General features: G+C 47.0%; 1 protein-coding gene and 1 non-coding gene across 10 annotated transcripts in view; both read left to right on the top strand.

The window, feature by feature from the left end:
* TENM4 (teneurin transmembrane protein 4) overlaps window positions 1–16,461 on the top strand; it is an 826,321-nt gene that overhangs the window by 134,007 nt on the left and 675,853 nt on the right. The window lies entirely within an intron of this gene.
* On the top strand, window positions 16,085–16,157 carry TRNAC-ACA. Its single transcript has one exon. It is a non-coding gene; the product is annotated as a tRNA-Cys (tRNA).

The raw sequence follows: 16,461 nt of genomic DNA, 5'->3' as shown, positions 1-16,461 counted from the left end.
CTGAAACTCCAATACTTTGGCCACCTCATGCAAAGAGTTGACTCGTTGGAAAAGACCCTGATGCTGGGAGGGATTGGGGGCAGGAGGAGAAGAGGGTGGCATAAGATGAGATGGTTGGATGGCATGAGTTTGAGTAAGCTCCGGGAGTTGGTGAAGGACAGGGAAGCCTGGCATGCTGCAGTCCATGGGGTCACAAAGAGTCAGACACTACTGGGCGACTGAACTGAAGTGAACAATAAGTCTCGTGGAAGACAAATGAGGCAAGAGCTATCGAACTTCGGGTGAGGGGGTTTACTTTGGACTGGAGAGTCCAGACCAGTTTGGCAGAAAAGGAAGCCTTTGGGGAAGGCTGTCAGGACTGGATAGATACCTGATGGGCAAGGATATGAAGGGAAGGGCTTTAGGCAGCCTTGACTCTAAGCAAGGCACCACATGGGCCAGGGTTAATCTTGGTGACCCGTGAACTGGGTTATGTATAAGGAGAGTGCAAAGGAGACCCGGCTGGGGGGGCGTGGGGAAAGTGGGGGGAGGGGGGGCTTAGTCATAAAGGCCTTGAATGTCTATCCAGGAACTGCCAGTGATTTCTCTAGGCAATGGGGAGCCCAAGATGTATTCTGAGCTAGCTTCTACTTCAGAGAGGTGGGATTTAAAAAAACAAAAAGCTTGCTGATTACACTATATTAGGCAGGCTCTTCCCCCACAATATGTTCCTGGGATGAGGCGCACATTTCCTCTCCAAGGGTGGTGGTTAATAATAGGTGCAGGACCCAGAGCGGGAACAGGAGAAGCACGCGGAGAGGCAGGCAGGCACACGTTTAACGAGGTCACAGAGCTGTTTTGTTTCCTAATTTTCACAGCCCCCACCCCCTCCACCCTGGTGCAAAAATCCCCTGATGGAGCTGGTATCTCATGATCCCTTGAGGACGACGACGGCAGGAGCTGCAGGCGGTGGGGGTTGGGGAGCCATGTGGGTGCGTCCTCGTAGGCATGGGCGTCAGTTCCTGGGCCTCCACATCCCTGACCCGGGGACCACAGCCTGTGCTCACCGAGTGCCCTCCATGGACGGGGCAGCATGGCTTCGGTTCATACTCAGCGTCATCTTGAAAGGCTGGCATTTGACAGCGGACACTGCTGTCCAGAGGCGGCCTGTCTGTGTTTGCGCTCACGCAGCTGGTTGCTGAATGGTTGGGCAGTGGAGTCAGAATTCCACAGCAGAGCGTGAGCCAACCAAAGGCAGAACAGAGGGAATTGTCACGGTGTTTCCGTTCTACTGTGAGTCCCAAATCCAACTTGCTTCTCTGATTTCCTCGACAGTAAAATGCATGTGGCCGTTCCTCCTTCATAACATCCATGATGAGGTTAAAGGGGCTCATCTGGCCCCCATTAGGCATCCGCAGATGTGAGCTGCTCCTGGGGCATCACTGAAGGACAGGAGGCTGGGATATCCACTCCCGGGCACGGATAGCCCCCTCACTTCTCAGGACGGGGTAGGGCCGGCCTAAACCAGCTCTTCCCTGTAATGCCGTCTCCCTGTCTCTCCCCATCCCCCCATCACGTGCTAACTTGGACACATCGCAGTGACTTATTCAGACAGGTAGATGGGGGAGGTGTGCCGTAGCCAATCAGCTTCCTCCTCCTCCAGAAAACCCATCACTGGCCTTGTTTGCTCTTTCCAGGACTTTCCCCCAAGAACAAATGGGGACAACCCATAAATAATTCCATCTGAGTAAGTTCTCACTACCGACTGATGACTGTGGAACCTGTGCTTTATGGACGTTCCATCAGCCTGGATTGAGGGTCATTATGGGAAAGCATCTACTGTGCCTGTCCTCACAGTCCCCAGTGAATCTTAATCCTTTGTGAGTTGTGTGAGTTGTGGGCTCTGCTGAGAATCCAGCCCAAGCCATGGATCCTTCCTTCAAAACAGTGCTCACCTCAAGATGCACCTAATGTGACTGTTTGATTAGGTATAGATACCAGGCCAGAGACTATCTGGTTGACAAGGCCCTTTTTATGAAGATTCTCAGAGAAATTTCAGCTTCTCTCAATGTTAAGAATAAACGTGTCTCTCCAGAGAAGTTGGCTTGTTTTTAATCTTCATAAACATGGAATTGTGTGAACAATACTGTTTCGTTTTCTCTGTAGACTGCTAGGGAGCACAGGGCCAAGTCTGCAGTCTGCCTGTTAAGAGAATTCACCTCATTCCTGGCTTGATTTTGGTTACCTGCCTTTCTCTTCCTTGTTTCATTGCTCACCTAATACCAGTATATGCCAAACTGCTGTTTGCTGTGATTTTTTTTTTTTTGGGGGGGGGTTATTTGTCACATCCTTTTTAACTGAATACTATTTTTTTTTTTCCCCAGCAACAAGGCAGGGTAGGGAAATACAGACAAATAATTAAGCACAATGGCAGGTTCCACAGTCTAGGAACGTCTAAGCTGCTGAGCCCTCAGGGTGGGAGCCCCTGACTTCATCTCAGGGGATGTTGCTGCTGCTGCTAAGTCGCTTCAGTCGTGTCCGACTGTGCGACCCCATAAACGGCAGCCCGCCAGGTTCCGCCGTCCCTGGGATTCTCCAAGCAAGAACACTGGAGTGGGTTGCCATTTCCTTCTCCAATGCATGAAAGTGAAAAGTGAAAGTGAAGTCGCTCAGTCGTGTCCGACTCTTCGCAACCCCATGGACTGCAGCCTACCAGGCTCCTCCGTCCATGGGATTTTCCAGGCAAGAGTACTGGAGTGGGGTGCCATTGCCTTCTCCGATCTCAGGGGATGGGAGTAAGTAATTTGCAGGTCCCAGTGCAAATCAAAACTGCAGAGCCCCTTGTTCAAAAAGTGTTAAGAATTTGAAGCCAGCACCAGCAGAGCATTAAGCCAAGTGTAGAGCTCTTCTGAGTATGAGCCGTGTACTGCTGCCCACATTACACGCCCATGAATCCAGCCCTGGTTAGGAAGGAGGCTTCCCGAGTCAGGTGACATTTGAACAAGCCTGAGGGAAGGGTAGGACTTTGCAGGCAGAGCATGGTTGGGGGGTGGGGGGGCTTCCTGACAGAGGGAACAGCTGGTGCTAAGACAGGGGCATGTGGGAGTTGAGTCGTGAGAGGGGATGTAGCAGGAGGTGATGCAGGGGAGGTGAAAGTAGGTGAGGCCAGCCAGACTATGTAAATCACCGAGAGCTATGCCTGCTACCTGTGATTTATATCAGCCCTAATCCCACATCACCCGGGACATCCTCAGCTGCACTTTGCCCATCCCTCCCATGCAGTCTGATATTCCCACAATGCACTGGGGCAGGCTAACTGGTCACTGTTACTGTGAAATCCCTACACAGGCCGTGAGCTCCATAGCTGCTACGATGGGGCAAGCTCTGCTTTATACTCAGTGTCCCACATTGCCTGTGACTTTGAGACATCCACAGGCACTGTGAACTTCGGTCAGCTCTTTCAGCGTGTTCTCAATTGTCCACGTTTTACAGTTCCTGGCTTATACAAGAAGTCGCCTAAAGGCAGCCCTGTGACAAGTTGTTTGAACTCATACGGATGGTCTGCTCCCTCCAGCGCTGTCTGGCCCTCACCTTCCCAGCAAGAACCGGGCAGTTAACCACTTTCCTCCCCCACTGAGGTTTCTTGCTGCTCTTTACATCACCTTCTCTGATAAATCATTTGGGACGTTGTGCTATCAACAGTGATGCCGTAAACCCTTTCTACAGTTCCATAAACGAGATCATGCTCTAAGGAGAGCATTAAGCAGCAATTTGGGAAGCATTTGAGGCTGTTTATTTGCCTGAAAATGTAACAGCCACGGAGGTGGGGGAGATATGTGTGTTGAGTCTGAAAGTTTTCACCTCCTCTGACCTGAGAGTATATCTCTCATAGGTCATTCCAGCCATGGGGGCCTGGTGCATCCAGACAGGAAGGATCAGAAGGCCCCTATTTCAAACCCCTCACTGTCCTCAGGTGAAAACCGAGGCTCAAAGAGGCCAAGAGACTTGTCTTCAGTGCTGCAGCTAACAAGTGGTAAACTAAGCTCTAAGCCGGATCTCCTCCTTCTGAGATGTACTCACTGCTGGCATAAATGGTTCCAACCTCTTTAGCTGGTATCTCTTGAGAAAGTCTCTTGATTTTGAGCCTCTCTGTTCTCATCTGTGAATTGGTCATGCTAACTACTTTCTTCTCAAGGTTGACAAGAGGATGCTAAAGCAAATATTGTGCAGAGCCATCTAGCTCAGTCCTTAACTGTGACCTTGGTAGAACCAGAGGCAGGTTACAGGCCATTTCTAAGCCTCTGTTTCCTGCGGCTCTAAAATGAAGGTTCTTGTGGGGATTTAAACCCCCAAATTTCAACAGTATCTGGAGCCTTATTAGCACTATGTACATATTAGCTATTCCCATTTTTATCATTATCCTCACTATCAGCATGGAGTAAGCAAGCCTCTAGGAATTGTATTTTCCCTTTTGTTTAGGCAGAGTTGCAGTATACCTAGAATAAGGACTCTGGATATAAAGGAACATGAGTTTAAAATCTGGTTTTGCCATTTCCTGCCAATGTGACGCTGGACAAGCTTTTCAGCTTTCCCGAACCTTAATTTCCCCATCCAAGAAGTAGGGTAGCAGGAGGTCACCTTGAGCTGTTTGTAAGGACTACAGATAATTCACCTGTCATATTGTCTATGCTCACAAATTTATAGTGGTGATTATATCTTTCTCAACTGCAATTTTGATTGATTTTAAAGTAAAATTCCTCCAGGCCAAGAGCCAGGTAGCCATCCCCATACCCTGCGTGTGTTGCTACAGGAGCTGTTGCCCACAGTTTAGGTCGTTTGCATCATGCAGCAGTACCTCAGTAATTCCAGGTGATGGAGGCATGATGAAAACGCAGCTCACATGCAGCCCAGGGATCTTGGCTAAGCCAGTGACTAAAGCCTCTGCAGGTAAACACTGAGCGCAAACACTTACGTTCAGTTGCAGTCCTGGGGTTTTAGCAGAAATAGAGGCTCCAGAAGATGGGAGGAAAGGAAGCCAGAGGACTGTGCCTCTCCCGGTGGACTCTGGGGCCAAGCTGCCCCACCAAGCGTAAATGACATTCTTTCTTCCTGCCCTGCCGAGACCATCCATCGCTGTAGCAGGTAGGTGGGCAATCCATAGTGACCCTGCAGGCCTGTTCATCACTGGGGAGCCTCTCCCCAGTGGGAACATCTTATCAGCCCACTCTGTGCCCCGGCAGGGTGCTCACCTAATATGGACTCAGCGATGAAGGTTGGGGCTTCCCGATGGGGCTGGTCAGGAGGCTGCTGGCCTTGCCAGGGACTTTGAGTGTACAGTAGAAGATGGACTAGTGGTCCTGGCAAGACGTCTGTGCTCACCTGTCCCTCTGTGATAGGGAATATGGGTCCTGCTCAGTTTCCTTAGCTATTTAGTGTGACTAAAGGAAAGAGTTTGTTACAGGTTAGCACAGTTTAGATCAGGCTGCATGTTGCCAGCCGTCCCTAAATGATGTCCAAAAGGGTCCATTCGGTGGAACAAAATTAATTTGTAGATATTGACTATTTTTACTTACAGAGATAGTGATTTTCTACATTTTGTTGTTGCTTAGTTGCTAAGTTGTGTGCCACTCTTTGCAACCCCATGGACTGTTACCTGCACCCCCCGCCCCACCCCCAGGCTCTTCTGTCCATGGGATTTCCCAGGCAAGAATACTGGAGTGGGTTACCATTTCCTTCTCCAGGGGATCTTCCCAACTGAGGGATCAAACCCGCATCTTCTGCATTGGCGGGTGGATTCTTTACTGTTGAGCTAGCAGGCAAGCCCTGATTTTATGTGGATCTACTTAATTTCAGATTTTGGTTGAAAAGAAGATGCTGTTTGTTTAAAGACTTCCAAACCCTTCCTTGGTATGGTCTAGGTTTAGTGTTAAGTCTCTGGATTCAGACGCATGAGCCAACCCTTCTGAAATCTGCAACTGGAGGCAGCTCATCTTTTCTTTTCTCATATATCACAAATCCAAGTGCCCTGAGGGATAATGGAGGTTCAGGAACCAGTAGGCATAGTGCATTTCTCAGTGTCAGTGTAACGTGCTAGTCTAAGGAAAAGGTATTTGGAGTCAGTCATATCAATGGTGCCTCTTACTATTCTGTGACTCTAGGTGAGTCACTTTCTAAGCCTCAGTTTCCTTAACTCTGTCATGGGGATGATGTTTGTCCTACTGGTGCCTCCTGAGAGTTTGAGAGATAAGTGAAACAACGTACGCAAAAGTCTCAGCACACAGTGGGTGGCGAGGTGCCACCAGCAACGATGCTGCTGCAGCCAGATAAGCTTAAAGACTTAGGTAGTTGTATCCTTGACAAATCCACCCTCTGATTGTCGCCCCCACCCCCCTATGATAGATGCCTCAAGGAGTGGAAGAGTCCCCCAGACGCCCTCAGGAGCACCGCTTGTTCATTTCTCAGGGATGTGGTGAGCCAGTTATTCAACAGAGCCACTACTAAAAAAGACTAAATCATGTAAATTTACACTCAGATTACATTAAGAAGGGAAAAATACTTGACACTCACCGCTTCCTGGTTATTTTAGTGTATTCTGCTTCCGTGCCGAGGTTGTTTACATCTGTTTCGTCTGTGTGATAGAAATACTCCTGATGGTTGCCATCCTTCATCCCTTCCCCATGCCACTTGCAACGGCTCCACTTGGAGAGCTTGAGATTAGCTATGGCAGGGGTATTTACACCATAGAAATCAGCAGATGCTACAAATCAGGGTTGTTTGTTTCCCTAAGAGCCAATTGCTAAATATTTATCAGCACACTCTGGGTAGAACTTACTAATAAAGTCAGCCGTTTCGTTGTTTGTTCAGCAGCGCTGATGATCAGAAAATTCTCTACTGTATTGTGCTAGAATGTGTCCCTCCTTGTTTTAATTCTACTTAGAATTTTTTAGGTTTTTTTTTTTTTTAAACTGGTAAAAAAAATACTAGTTTTCTAGCTGGTGAAAATACTATCAATAAATACCCTGGTGTAAGATGATGTCTTGGTGTCTTTTTGTATCCACCCTATTCATAGTACATGGAGCATGGGAGGCCCTGGAGAAAATATTGTTGTGTTGAAGCTGACTGTCTTTGTATTTGCATCAGGATTTTAAAAGTGTCATTTCTCAGATGGGATTTTTCCCTCTAAGCATTAAGCAGTTTTATAAATGCTTAAATTGTGATGTTGCAGAAATCCAGCCTTAAAGCCAAAATGTACTTAAATTTTCCCATGTGGAGTAAATACTATTTGACTGTAAAATCACTGACTAAATAAAGAGGAAGCAAGTCTCATTTGGAGCTGCTGCGGGAACCCAGTGCCCTTCCAGAGATCCATCTCTGTGAGTGGACAGCCACCCACAGAACAGTTTATTCAGTGCCAGATGAAACCAGAGAGAAATGTCAGACTGCTCAGAAGCAAGACTCAGAAAGTTGCAAGTAGTAAGTTGGGAAAATAACCAGAAGCCCTTGGGGAAGAACGTCATTGTGAAATGCTGGATCTTTTGAAACTGAGGCAGAAAGGCAGCTGAAAAAGCTGATACTTGGCCAACTTGGTTAAAGTTTAGGAGTCAACATTCTGGAGTTCAGATTCTGGCTGTGTTGCTCTGATGAGCTGTGTGGCCTTGGGCAGGTCACTAAACCTCTCTGAGCTTCCATTTTACTATCTCTGAAAATAGAGATTGTAATACTCATCCCAGTGTGTGTCAAGTGGATTAAATAAGATAAAGATATGAAGGCTCCAGAACATAGTAGGTACTACTAATAGTAAGCTACTCTACTTACATCAAAGTCATGCCAACTAACTCAGAGTTTGAGGGATTTACAATGCCCCTGAAGAGTCATGTACTCTGTTTGCATCAAAAACAAGTAGTCTTTAGAGACTGCAGATATAGATTACTTTCCCATTTTTTTATTTGAAAAATGAACTGAAGCTGTCCCCATTGGCCTTATCACAGCTGATTATGGAGGAGATGATGGTCTTGATTCTGCCAGTTTGCAGAACAAACACAAGTGTCAGTACATGGAATTATGTCTTCCTTGGTGCTAAAATCATGTGTGGGTGTTAACAAACTTTTGACCCATACTGTAATCTCCAGGTGGAATTTCCCTTAGTGGGAGTACTGCGCTCAATGTTTTACAAACTCTACTAGCCTGAGAGAAAATTATTTTAAGTCATTTTTTTGTCATCTTCCATTAGACACCAGTTTCCTAGGCAAAATCAAATGTAGGACACTGTTGTATAAATGAAATAATAGGCTCATGGCAAGAGGTTAATAACTCCCATTGCCTGGTTCTTAAAGCAAGAAAAATCACAGTGTCACTTCTATTCTTGACATTTTGTTCTGTGTCACCCCTTGAAGCAAACAGAATGTCTGTGCATTTTAAGGAGGCTTCCATTTCATTCTCTGAAGTTCTTTAGAACGGTGCCTCTAGATGTTTTGGTTGAGGGTGATTTCTCTCGCTGCCTGAGAAATCTGGCAGCGAGGCAGAGCCATGGACTCCAAGTCAGGCGTGCCCCCTACCCCTTACCCCCCACTCTACCAGCTTCCCTGGGGCTAGTAGGAGCAAACCATCAGAAATGTGAGAGATTTCTCAAGTTTCTCAAGTGTGAGTTAAGAAATAGAAGCTTCAATGTTTTTTCTAAGGGTGGTGTAAAATTTTACAAAACAGCATTGGAAGTCAAAAGCACTTTAAAGAAGAAACTCTATAGACATTACTACTCAAATCTGTTCTCCTCTGCCTTTTTTTTTTTTTTTTTTTTTTGGAGGGCGGGGCTCTTTTTCATTTTTTCCTATTTTTTCACTTTCTCCACTGTTCTCTCAGCATATATGTCTTCAGCAGGTTCAGTCTCTCTTTCTCATTCTCGTTCTCTGTTTACCTGTATCCTGTTTTTCTCCAACTCTCTGGGCCCTCTTGCCTGGCTTAGAATTCTGAAAGATGTTAGGTAAACATCACTACAAACAAAGATAGTGGAGGTGATGAAATTCCAGCTGAGTTATTTCAAGTCCTAAAAGATGATGCTGTTAAAGTGCTGCACTCAATATGCCAGCAAATCTGGAAAATTCATTCAGAACTGGAAAAGGTAAGTTTTCATTCCAGTCCCAGAGAAAGGCAATGCCAAAGAATGCTTAAACTACTGTACAATTGCACTCATCTCACACGCTAGCAAAGAAATGCTCAAAATCTCCAAGCCAGGCTTCAATAGTACATGAACTGAGAACTTCCAGACATTCAAGCTGGATTTAGAAAAGGCAGAGGGATCAGAGATCAAGTTGCCAACATCCATTGGATCATAGAAAAAGCAAGAGAATTACAGAAAAACATCAACTTCTGCTTTATTGACTATGCCAAAGCCTTTGACTGTGTGGATCACAACAAACTGTGGAGAATTCTTAAAGAGGTAGAATAACAGACCACCTTACTGGCCTCCTGAGAAATCTGTATACAGGTCAAGGAGCAACAGTTAGAACTGGACATGAACAATGGAATGGTTCCAAATAGGGAAAAGAGTATGTCAAGGCTGTATATTGTCACCCTGCTTATTTAAATTATGCAGAGTACATCATGCAAAATGCCAGGCTGGATGAAGCACAAGCCGGAATCAAGATTGCTGGGACAAACATCAATAACCTCAGATATGCAGATGACACCACCCTTATGGCAGAAAGCAAAGAGGAACTGAAGAGTCTTTTGATGGAAGTGAAAGAGGAGAGTGAAAAAGTTGGGTTGAAACTCAACATTCAGAAAACTAAGATCATGGCATCTGGTCCCATCACTTCATGGCAGATCAATGGGGAAACAGTGAGAGACTTTATTTTCTTGGGCTCCAGAATCACTGCAGATGGTAACTACAGCTATGAAATTTAAAGATGCTTGCTCCTTGGAAGAAAAGTTATGACCAACCTAGACAGCATATTAAAAAGCAGAGAAATTACTTCGCCAGCAAATGTCCATATAGGCGAAGCTATGGTTTTTCCAGTAGTCATGTATGAATGTGAGTGTTGGGCCATAAAGATAGCTAAGTGCCAAAGAATTGATACTTTTGAACTGTGGTGTTGGAGGACTCTTGAGAGTCCCTTGGACAGAAAGGAGATCAAACCAGTTAATCCTAGAGGAAATCAGTCCTGAATATTCATTGGAGGAACTGATGCTAAAGCTGAAGCTCCAATACTTTGGCCACCTTTTGCAAAGAACTGACTCATTGGCAAAGACCCTGATGCTGGGAAAGACTGAAGGTGGAAGGAGAATGGGACAACAGAGGACGAGATGGTTGGATGGCATCACCGACTCCATGGACATAAGTTTGAGCAAGCTTTGAGAGTTGGTGATGGACAGGGAAGCCTGGTGTGCTGCAGTCCATGGGGTCTCAGAGTTGGACACGACTGAGCGACTGAACTGAACTGAAGAGTCACTAGTGTTCCAGGATTAGGATAAACAAGCAGTGTCTTTCAGACATTGTTTAAAATGCAACTCATAGTAATAAATACTTCTTGGATCCTGCTCAGTATACCCATATATGCGATAACAACACTTGCTCTTCAGTGTGATGAACTCTGACATGTTTTTTTATTATTTTCTTTACCATTTCATTCTTTGGGGGGGGGGGGGGTGGGATATGCTGTTTCCAAAGCGTTAAATTCACTTCTTGACTTGATTCTGTAGGACAGGGCGCGGCCCACAGTCCTGCATTGCTAATGAGCTCCCACGTGGCACTGATGCTGCCTGTCTGCAGACCACAGCCACACCTGGGACAGCCTGGTTCTCCAGCATGAGGGCTGTTCAGCACCATGGACAGGAGACCCTCCCAAGTGAAGTGACGTGAACTGGCTCAGTCGTGTCCGACTCTTTGAGACCCCATGGACTGTAGCCCACCAGGCTCCTCCATCCATGGAATTTTCCAGGCAAGAGTAGGAGTGGGCTACCATTTCCTTCTCCAGGGGATCTTCCCAACCCAGGGCTAGAAGCTGGATCTCCCACATTGCAGGCAGATGCTTTACCAATCTGAACCACCAGGGAAGCCCATCAAACCATCAAACCAACAAACTATCAAACCTCTGAGTTACCCAAAGTGTTTGGCGTCTCTGTGAGGCTTGTGATGCTGTTGATAGAGAAGCAAAAGGACATCCCAGAGACCATCTGACCAGAGAGAAGTGCCCACTCCTCTCTCTCTCTCTCTCCCTCTCTCCCTCTCTCTCTCTCTCTGATGAAACTCTTGAACCAAGGTCCTGGCCAAGCACTGGGGCAAAGAGCACAGGGCTGGGGTCCCCAAGAAGCTCTGCTCATAGGAAATAGTCGAACTTTTCTCACTTTTTCTCCTGCTGCCCTGGTTTACTCCAGGCCCTGCCTGGTGACTTACTGCAGCTCTGACTTTTTTCAGATCATGCAGGAAAGTCTTAGAACGCCCTTCTCTCAGGTCCTCCTTCTGATGAAGCCCTACTCCCATGCTGTTACTGAGCTTAAACGATGAGGGATTATCTTTGCCTTTATCTGTGTTTCTATCACTGTCTGTATGTAGCTCTTTTGGAGCCCTAAGCATATATTATTAAACCATCTATGTGCTCATATCTTCCCCCACAAGGCCAGTCTTTCTTGGCCCTGGATACACTGAGAGGATGCTGGGGAGCGTCTACAAAATACTGATGCCCAGACCTCATCCCAGACCAATTAAATCAAGATCTCTGAGTATAGAGCCTGCTCAGTAATATATATATATATATATATATGTATATATATATATATATATTTTTTTTTTTTTCCAAGTTTCTAAGTGACTGTGATGAGCCGGGGCTGAGAATCACTGTGCTAGTCTGTGAGTCTGTGAGAGTAAGAATCAAGTCTTAATCACTTCTTCTTCCCCTCCGCCTCTGCTCCCCTCCCCCTCCTTCTCTCTCTCAGCACCAGGCACAGTGCTCCAGGCTCCTGTTACATGTCCAGAGAATCATTAGCTGCCTAAAGTTTCTTTAGCACCTACTGTATGCCAGGAACCAAAGGCTCGTGTTTTTCCCTGAATTACCTCACTGGTATTGTAGCCCTGTAAAGTAGACTTTATTGATCCTAGTTGGCACAGAAAGGAACTGAGGCTTAGAAAGTTTAAATCACTTAGTCAGGGTCACAGAGCAAGTGGCAAAGCTTGACCCAGGCATGTGCTGGGGTGGCTTGGGGCTGGCACCACCAGGATTCTCAGGCTTGGGTTCCAGCATCTTTGGTCAAGGACCAAAGCCACAGTCAACATGATTATTTCTCCCCATGCATCTGCTTTTCTAGCATTTTAGGGGAAATATTGAATTATTTTTAATATTAAGATGCTATTAATTTTTAAAATGATGGGACACCTTATTAAGTACCTCCAGGCTGCCTGGTGCTCTGCTTTATTTTCGTCACCTCCGTATCCACCTGAACTTCATGCTGATATTATGAAGCAAGCATTATTATTCCCACTTTGCAGATGAGAACACCAAGGCTGGGGGAGGTTAAGTGGCTCTTGCTAGGTCCCTCAGCATGAAAGGGATGAGCAGATTCAAACCCAGGCTTTCCTGACAGCACAGCTAGTCCTCCTTTAACCCTTCTGCCCATTCGGCATTTGCAAACCACTCTCAGCACGATTGTCTCATTACAGTCCCAGAGCTCCACAGGAAGATGGGCAACTTGATTGGAAGAAGCGCTCAAGTTACAAAACAGAGGATGAATGACCTCAGGGATTGGCCACCTGCAGGGGAGATCATAAATGGGGTCTCCCCCACCCCCAGAATAGGAGGGCTGTGCTTTCAAAGGGGAAGTGACGCAGCCTTGACCCCCTTCCCCAGAGTGCCCAGAAACTCTAGTATCCCTCCCAAAACAGCGGGAGAGGCAAGTCCACGGCAGGGCCATCACTCTGCCTGCTTGCAAGGGAGACAGAGCAACCTCTGTTGTTACCGCTAGAGCACCATGATGATAGATGGAAGGCCGTTTGTTGAGCCTGAAGCCATCATTCATGGAGGACAATGGCCCACTGGGACCCAACACATTTGGAGAAGAGCATGGAAGCAGACAGAAGCAGGATTATGTGAAACAAAGCCAAAGGAAATTTGTTAGGAGTCTGATTTCCAGAGCCTTGAAATCGGCAGCAATGGAGCTCTTTCTGTATAAGAGTTATTAGCACAAATGTATTTAGAGCTGAGGCAAGTTTGATGGCTTCCTGGTGTCCATTACCAGCAAACATTGGAGACGATTGTGTAGGATTTAGTAGAGGATTATTCGTTTGGAAAGCATTACGTGGGATGTAGTTTGGTAGGGACAGAGGGCCTAGTGCATGTAATTTACTGTTCTTTGTGGTGAAGAACTGGGATGGGGAGACTGGGACCAGTAGTTTCAGTTTCATCAACTTGGGTTTTCTTTTTCTGTCTGGAGCCCTAGTTCCTTTGCACAAGGTCTGGGGATAAATAAGCCAAAGGATTATTTTCGCTTGACTTTGGAATCATATTCTGAAACACTAGAAAAACCCCTCATTTTGTAATCTGTGGAAAAGTCAACATTGCTTGTATGGATAGCAGCTTAAGGCTATAAAAACAACTGAAGTCAGAAAAGTATGATGTAGGGTCTACTTCCACTGCCTTCCAGTTTGGAGTGGGGGAACCATCACTAGTCACACAGATATATCATTTCTAACAGTGGCTAAGGATGGGGGCTTCTGGAAGACAAATCGAGTGTGTGGAAGCCTGAATGAATGTAGAAATAGGTGGGCAGCTAGTCCCAGTGGTAACAAAGCGCACAGCCTCTCACTCTAGCCATGCTGCTAAGAATGAATTTGCCTTCTCCCACTATGTGTGTGTGGGGTGGGGGTGGGGGGGTGAGGGGAGGTTGGTGCATCTCATTAGGAGGGGAACAGCCCACTCCAGAATGCGCTTGGGGCAGGCTTGGCAGGGATCATCTCCACTCTACCTGGTGCTCACCCCATCTTGTGTCTCACCATAACTGATGGCGGCTTTCCAACCAGGGGGCATTGGGAGCACTTGCTAATTGAACCCTGGCTGCCTACCTGATTCCCTGCTAGGCACTGGGAATTTGAAGATGAATGAATTTAAAGGGAGGTCTACATTGGCCCTGCCTTAGAGGAGCTCTCTTTCTTGAGAGGGTATGTAGAGGCCTCAGGGTGTTGCAGCAAGTGAAAGAGTCGCTGGGTTGAAAGTACAAATGACGCTGCTTCTCCGAGCATCGTGGGATACTGGGGAGGGAGAGGCAGCAGGAGTTTAAATTGCAGGGAGATGCTTCTCACAGGGGGTGGGGAGAGAAGGAAGGGTTTAGATTGTTCCAGAAGAGGAACCACATAAGCAAAGGTGAGGCGGTGGGAAACGGCAGAACCCATCTAGAGAAGGGTGAGTGCATTGGGGTGGTGGTCCCCAAGTGCATGCTGGGAGGCAATGTTGGCGGGTTTGACAACAGAGAACCCAGGAGGCAAGGTGGCCCCCAAGTGCATGCTGGGAGGCAATGTTGGCGGGTTTGACAACAAAGAACCCAGGAAGCAAAGTGGCCCCCAAGTGCATGCTGGGAGGAAATGTTGGCAGGTTTGATAACAGAGTACCCAGGAGGCAGAGTGGCTCCCAGGTGCATGCTGGGAGGGAATGTTGGCTGGTTTGATAACAGAATACCCAGGAGGTAAAGTGGCCCCCAAGTGCATGCTGGGAGGGAATGTTGGCAGGTTTGATAACAGAGTACCCAGGAGGCAAAGTGGCCCCCAAGTGCATGCTGGGAGGGAATGTTGGCCGGTTTGTAACAGAGTACCCAGGAGGCAGAGTGGCCCCCAAGTGCATGCTGGGAGGGAATGTTGGCCGGTTTGATAACAGAGTACCCAGGAGGCAGAGTGGCCCCCAGGTGCATGCTGGGAGGGAATGTTGGCCGGTTTGATAACAGAGAACCCAGGAGGCAAAGCGCAAGTGTTGGGCACTTCAAGCCAGAGAGTGGCAGGTGAATTTGCTTTCATTCTGAAGATTTTTTATGGGCTCATAAAAAACTATATATTGTGGCCTTGTAAAATATTAGCACAAATGACAAACTAGGAGCAACAAGGTCCAATAGAGGTGAAGCCTGTGGAAATAAATAGCACATCTGCCGTCCTGATTCACCTCTGTGCGTCAGCTGCCCCCAGCACTCAGCACCGGCAGCTCTGAAATGAAAGTGATGGGGAACGGGAGACCAGCTTGCCACGTGTCAGGCACCATGCTGGCCACTTGCCCAGCATCCTGCATTTAATCGCCATCACCAAAGCCCTGTGAGGTCTAGGCATAGACACGGACTTGGAGAGCTCAGTTCAGTTTGGGGTTTCAGTCTCTTACTCAAGCTTCTGCCTCAGCATTTATGCCACAAGGTAATTCAACCTCCTGGGCACTATTGGCTGCAGGATCTTGTTCACTTAGAAGCTGGAAACGCCCAGTGGAAATGCCCACTGAGCAATCAGAATGGTTTCCGTGACATTTACAAACCCCCTTTCTTGCCCATACTTCTGCTACTCGTGCAATTACTAACAGGCTGCTGAAGGAAGGTGTGAACCTGAGGACTTCTGTCTCTGAAGAAGTACTCTAAACCAGAGCTTTCTGGAGGTAATCCGCAAATGTAAATAATGCTTTAAAAATAAAATCTAAAGAAAGCTGAACAGAACCCTCTCCCTCCTGTCCACTTCATGGCTGTAGTTATTGCCTGAGGATGACAAGGGGATTGGGCTTCTTCTGCCTTAGGCATTTTATTTTTTCCCCTTCCCCTGCTAAGAGCACTAGAAAGACCCCACATCGACCCCTCCTAAGCCCCCAGCCCTGTGGCAGTGGCAGGTCTGGAATATCAGGGCTAGGGAGTAGGGGTGGGGAGATGATTTATCAAATATTCAGTCCCTGCGTGGATAAGCCATGGTTAGAACAGGCAGAGTGAGGACTCTGTTATTCATTATAGTGATGACTTTGATAGAAGGGAAGAACTCTGGAGTGGAGTAGATTGCCTTCAGTCCTACTTCTGTCCTTTCTGTCATGGGTGGACCTTGGTTTTCTCAATCAGCACCTGCAAGATTTGTGTATCACCTACTTCTAAAGCTCCTGGGAATTAGGTGACTTCCCTGGTGGCTCAGATGGTAAAGCATCTGCTTACAATGCAGGAGACCCAGGTTCGATCCCTGGGTCAGGAAGATCCCCTGGAGAAAGAAATAGTAACCCACTCCAGTACTCTTGCCTGGAAAATCCCGTGGACAGAGGAACATGGTAGGCTACATCCATGGGGTTGCAAAGAGTTCGACATGACAGAGCGACTTCAGTTTCTTTCTTTCATGTGGGAAAGCATCCATCCTGGAGCCTGGTACCTGTTGGACCCTCAGTAACTAATTTGTTTGCATCTCTTTGGTTCACAAGAGTGACCATCAAAGTCACAATGTACTTTTCTTCACCTGCGTTTTGGCTGATCTTTGATGTTATAGACCAAAATCTGCCTACTATC

Source organism: Cervus elaphus, chromosome 2 (genome assembly GCF_910594005.1).
Source record: "Cervus elaphus chromosome 2, mCerEla1.1, whole genome shotgun sequence".
Classification (NCBI taxonomy): domain Eukaryota; kingdom Metazoa; phylum Chordata; class Mammalia; order Artiodactyla; family Cervidae; genus Cervus; species Cervus elaphus.
The sequence above is the reverse complement of the archived record's forward strand: the minus strand, read 5'-3'. Positions and strand labels throughout refer to the sequence as shown.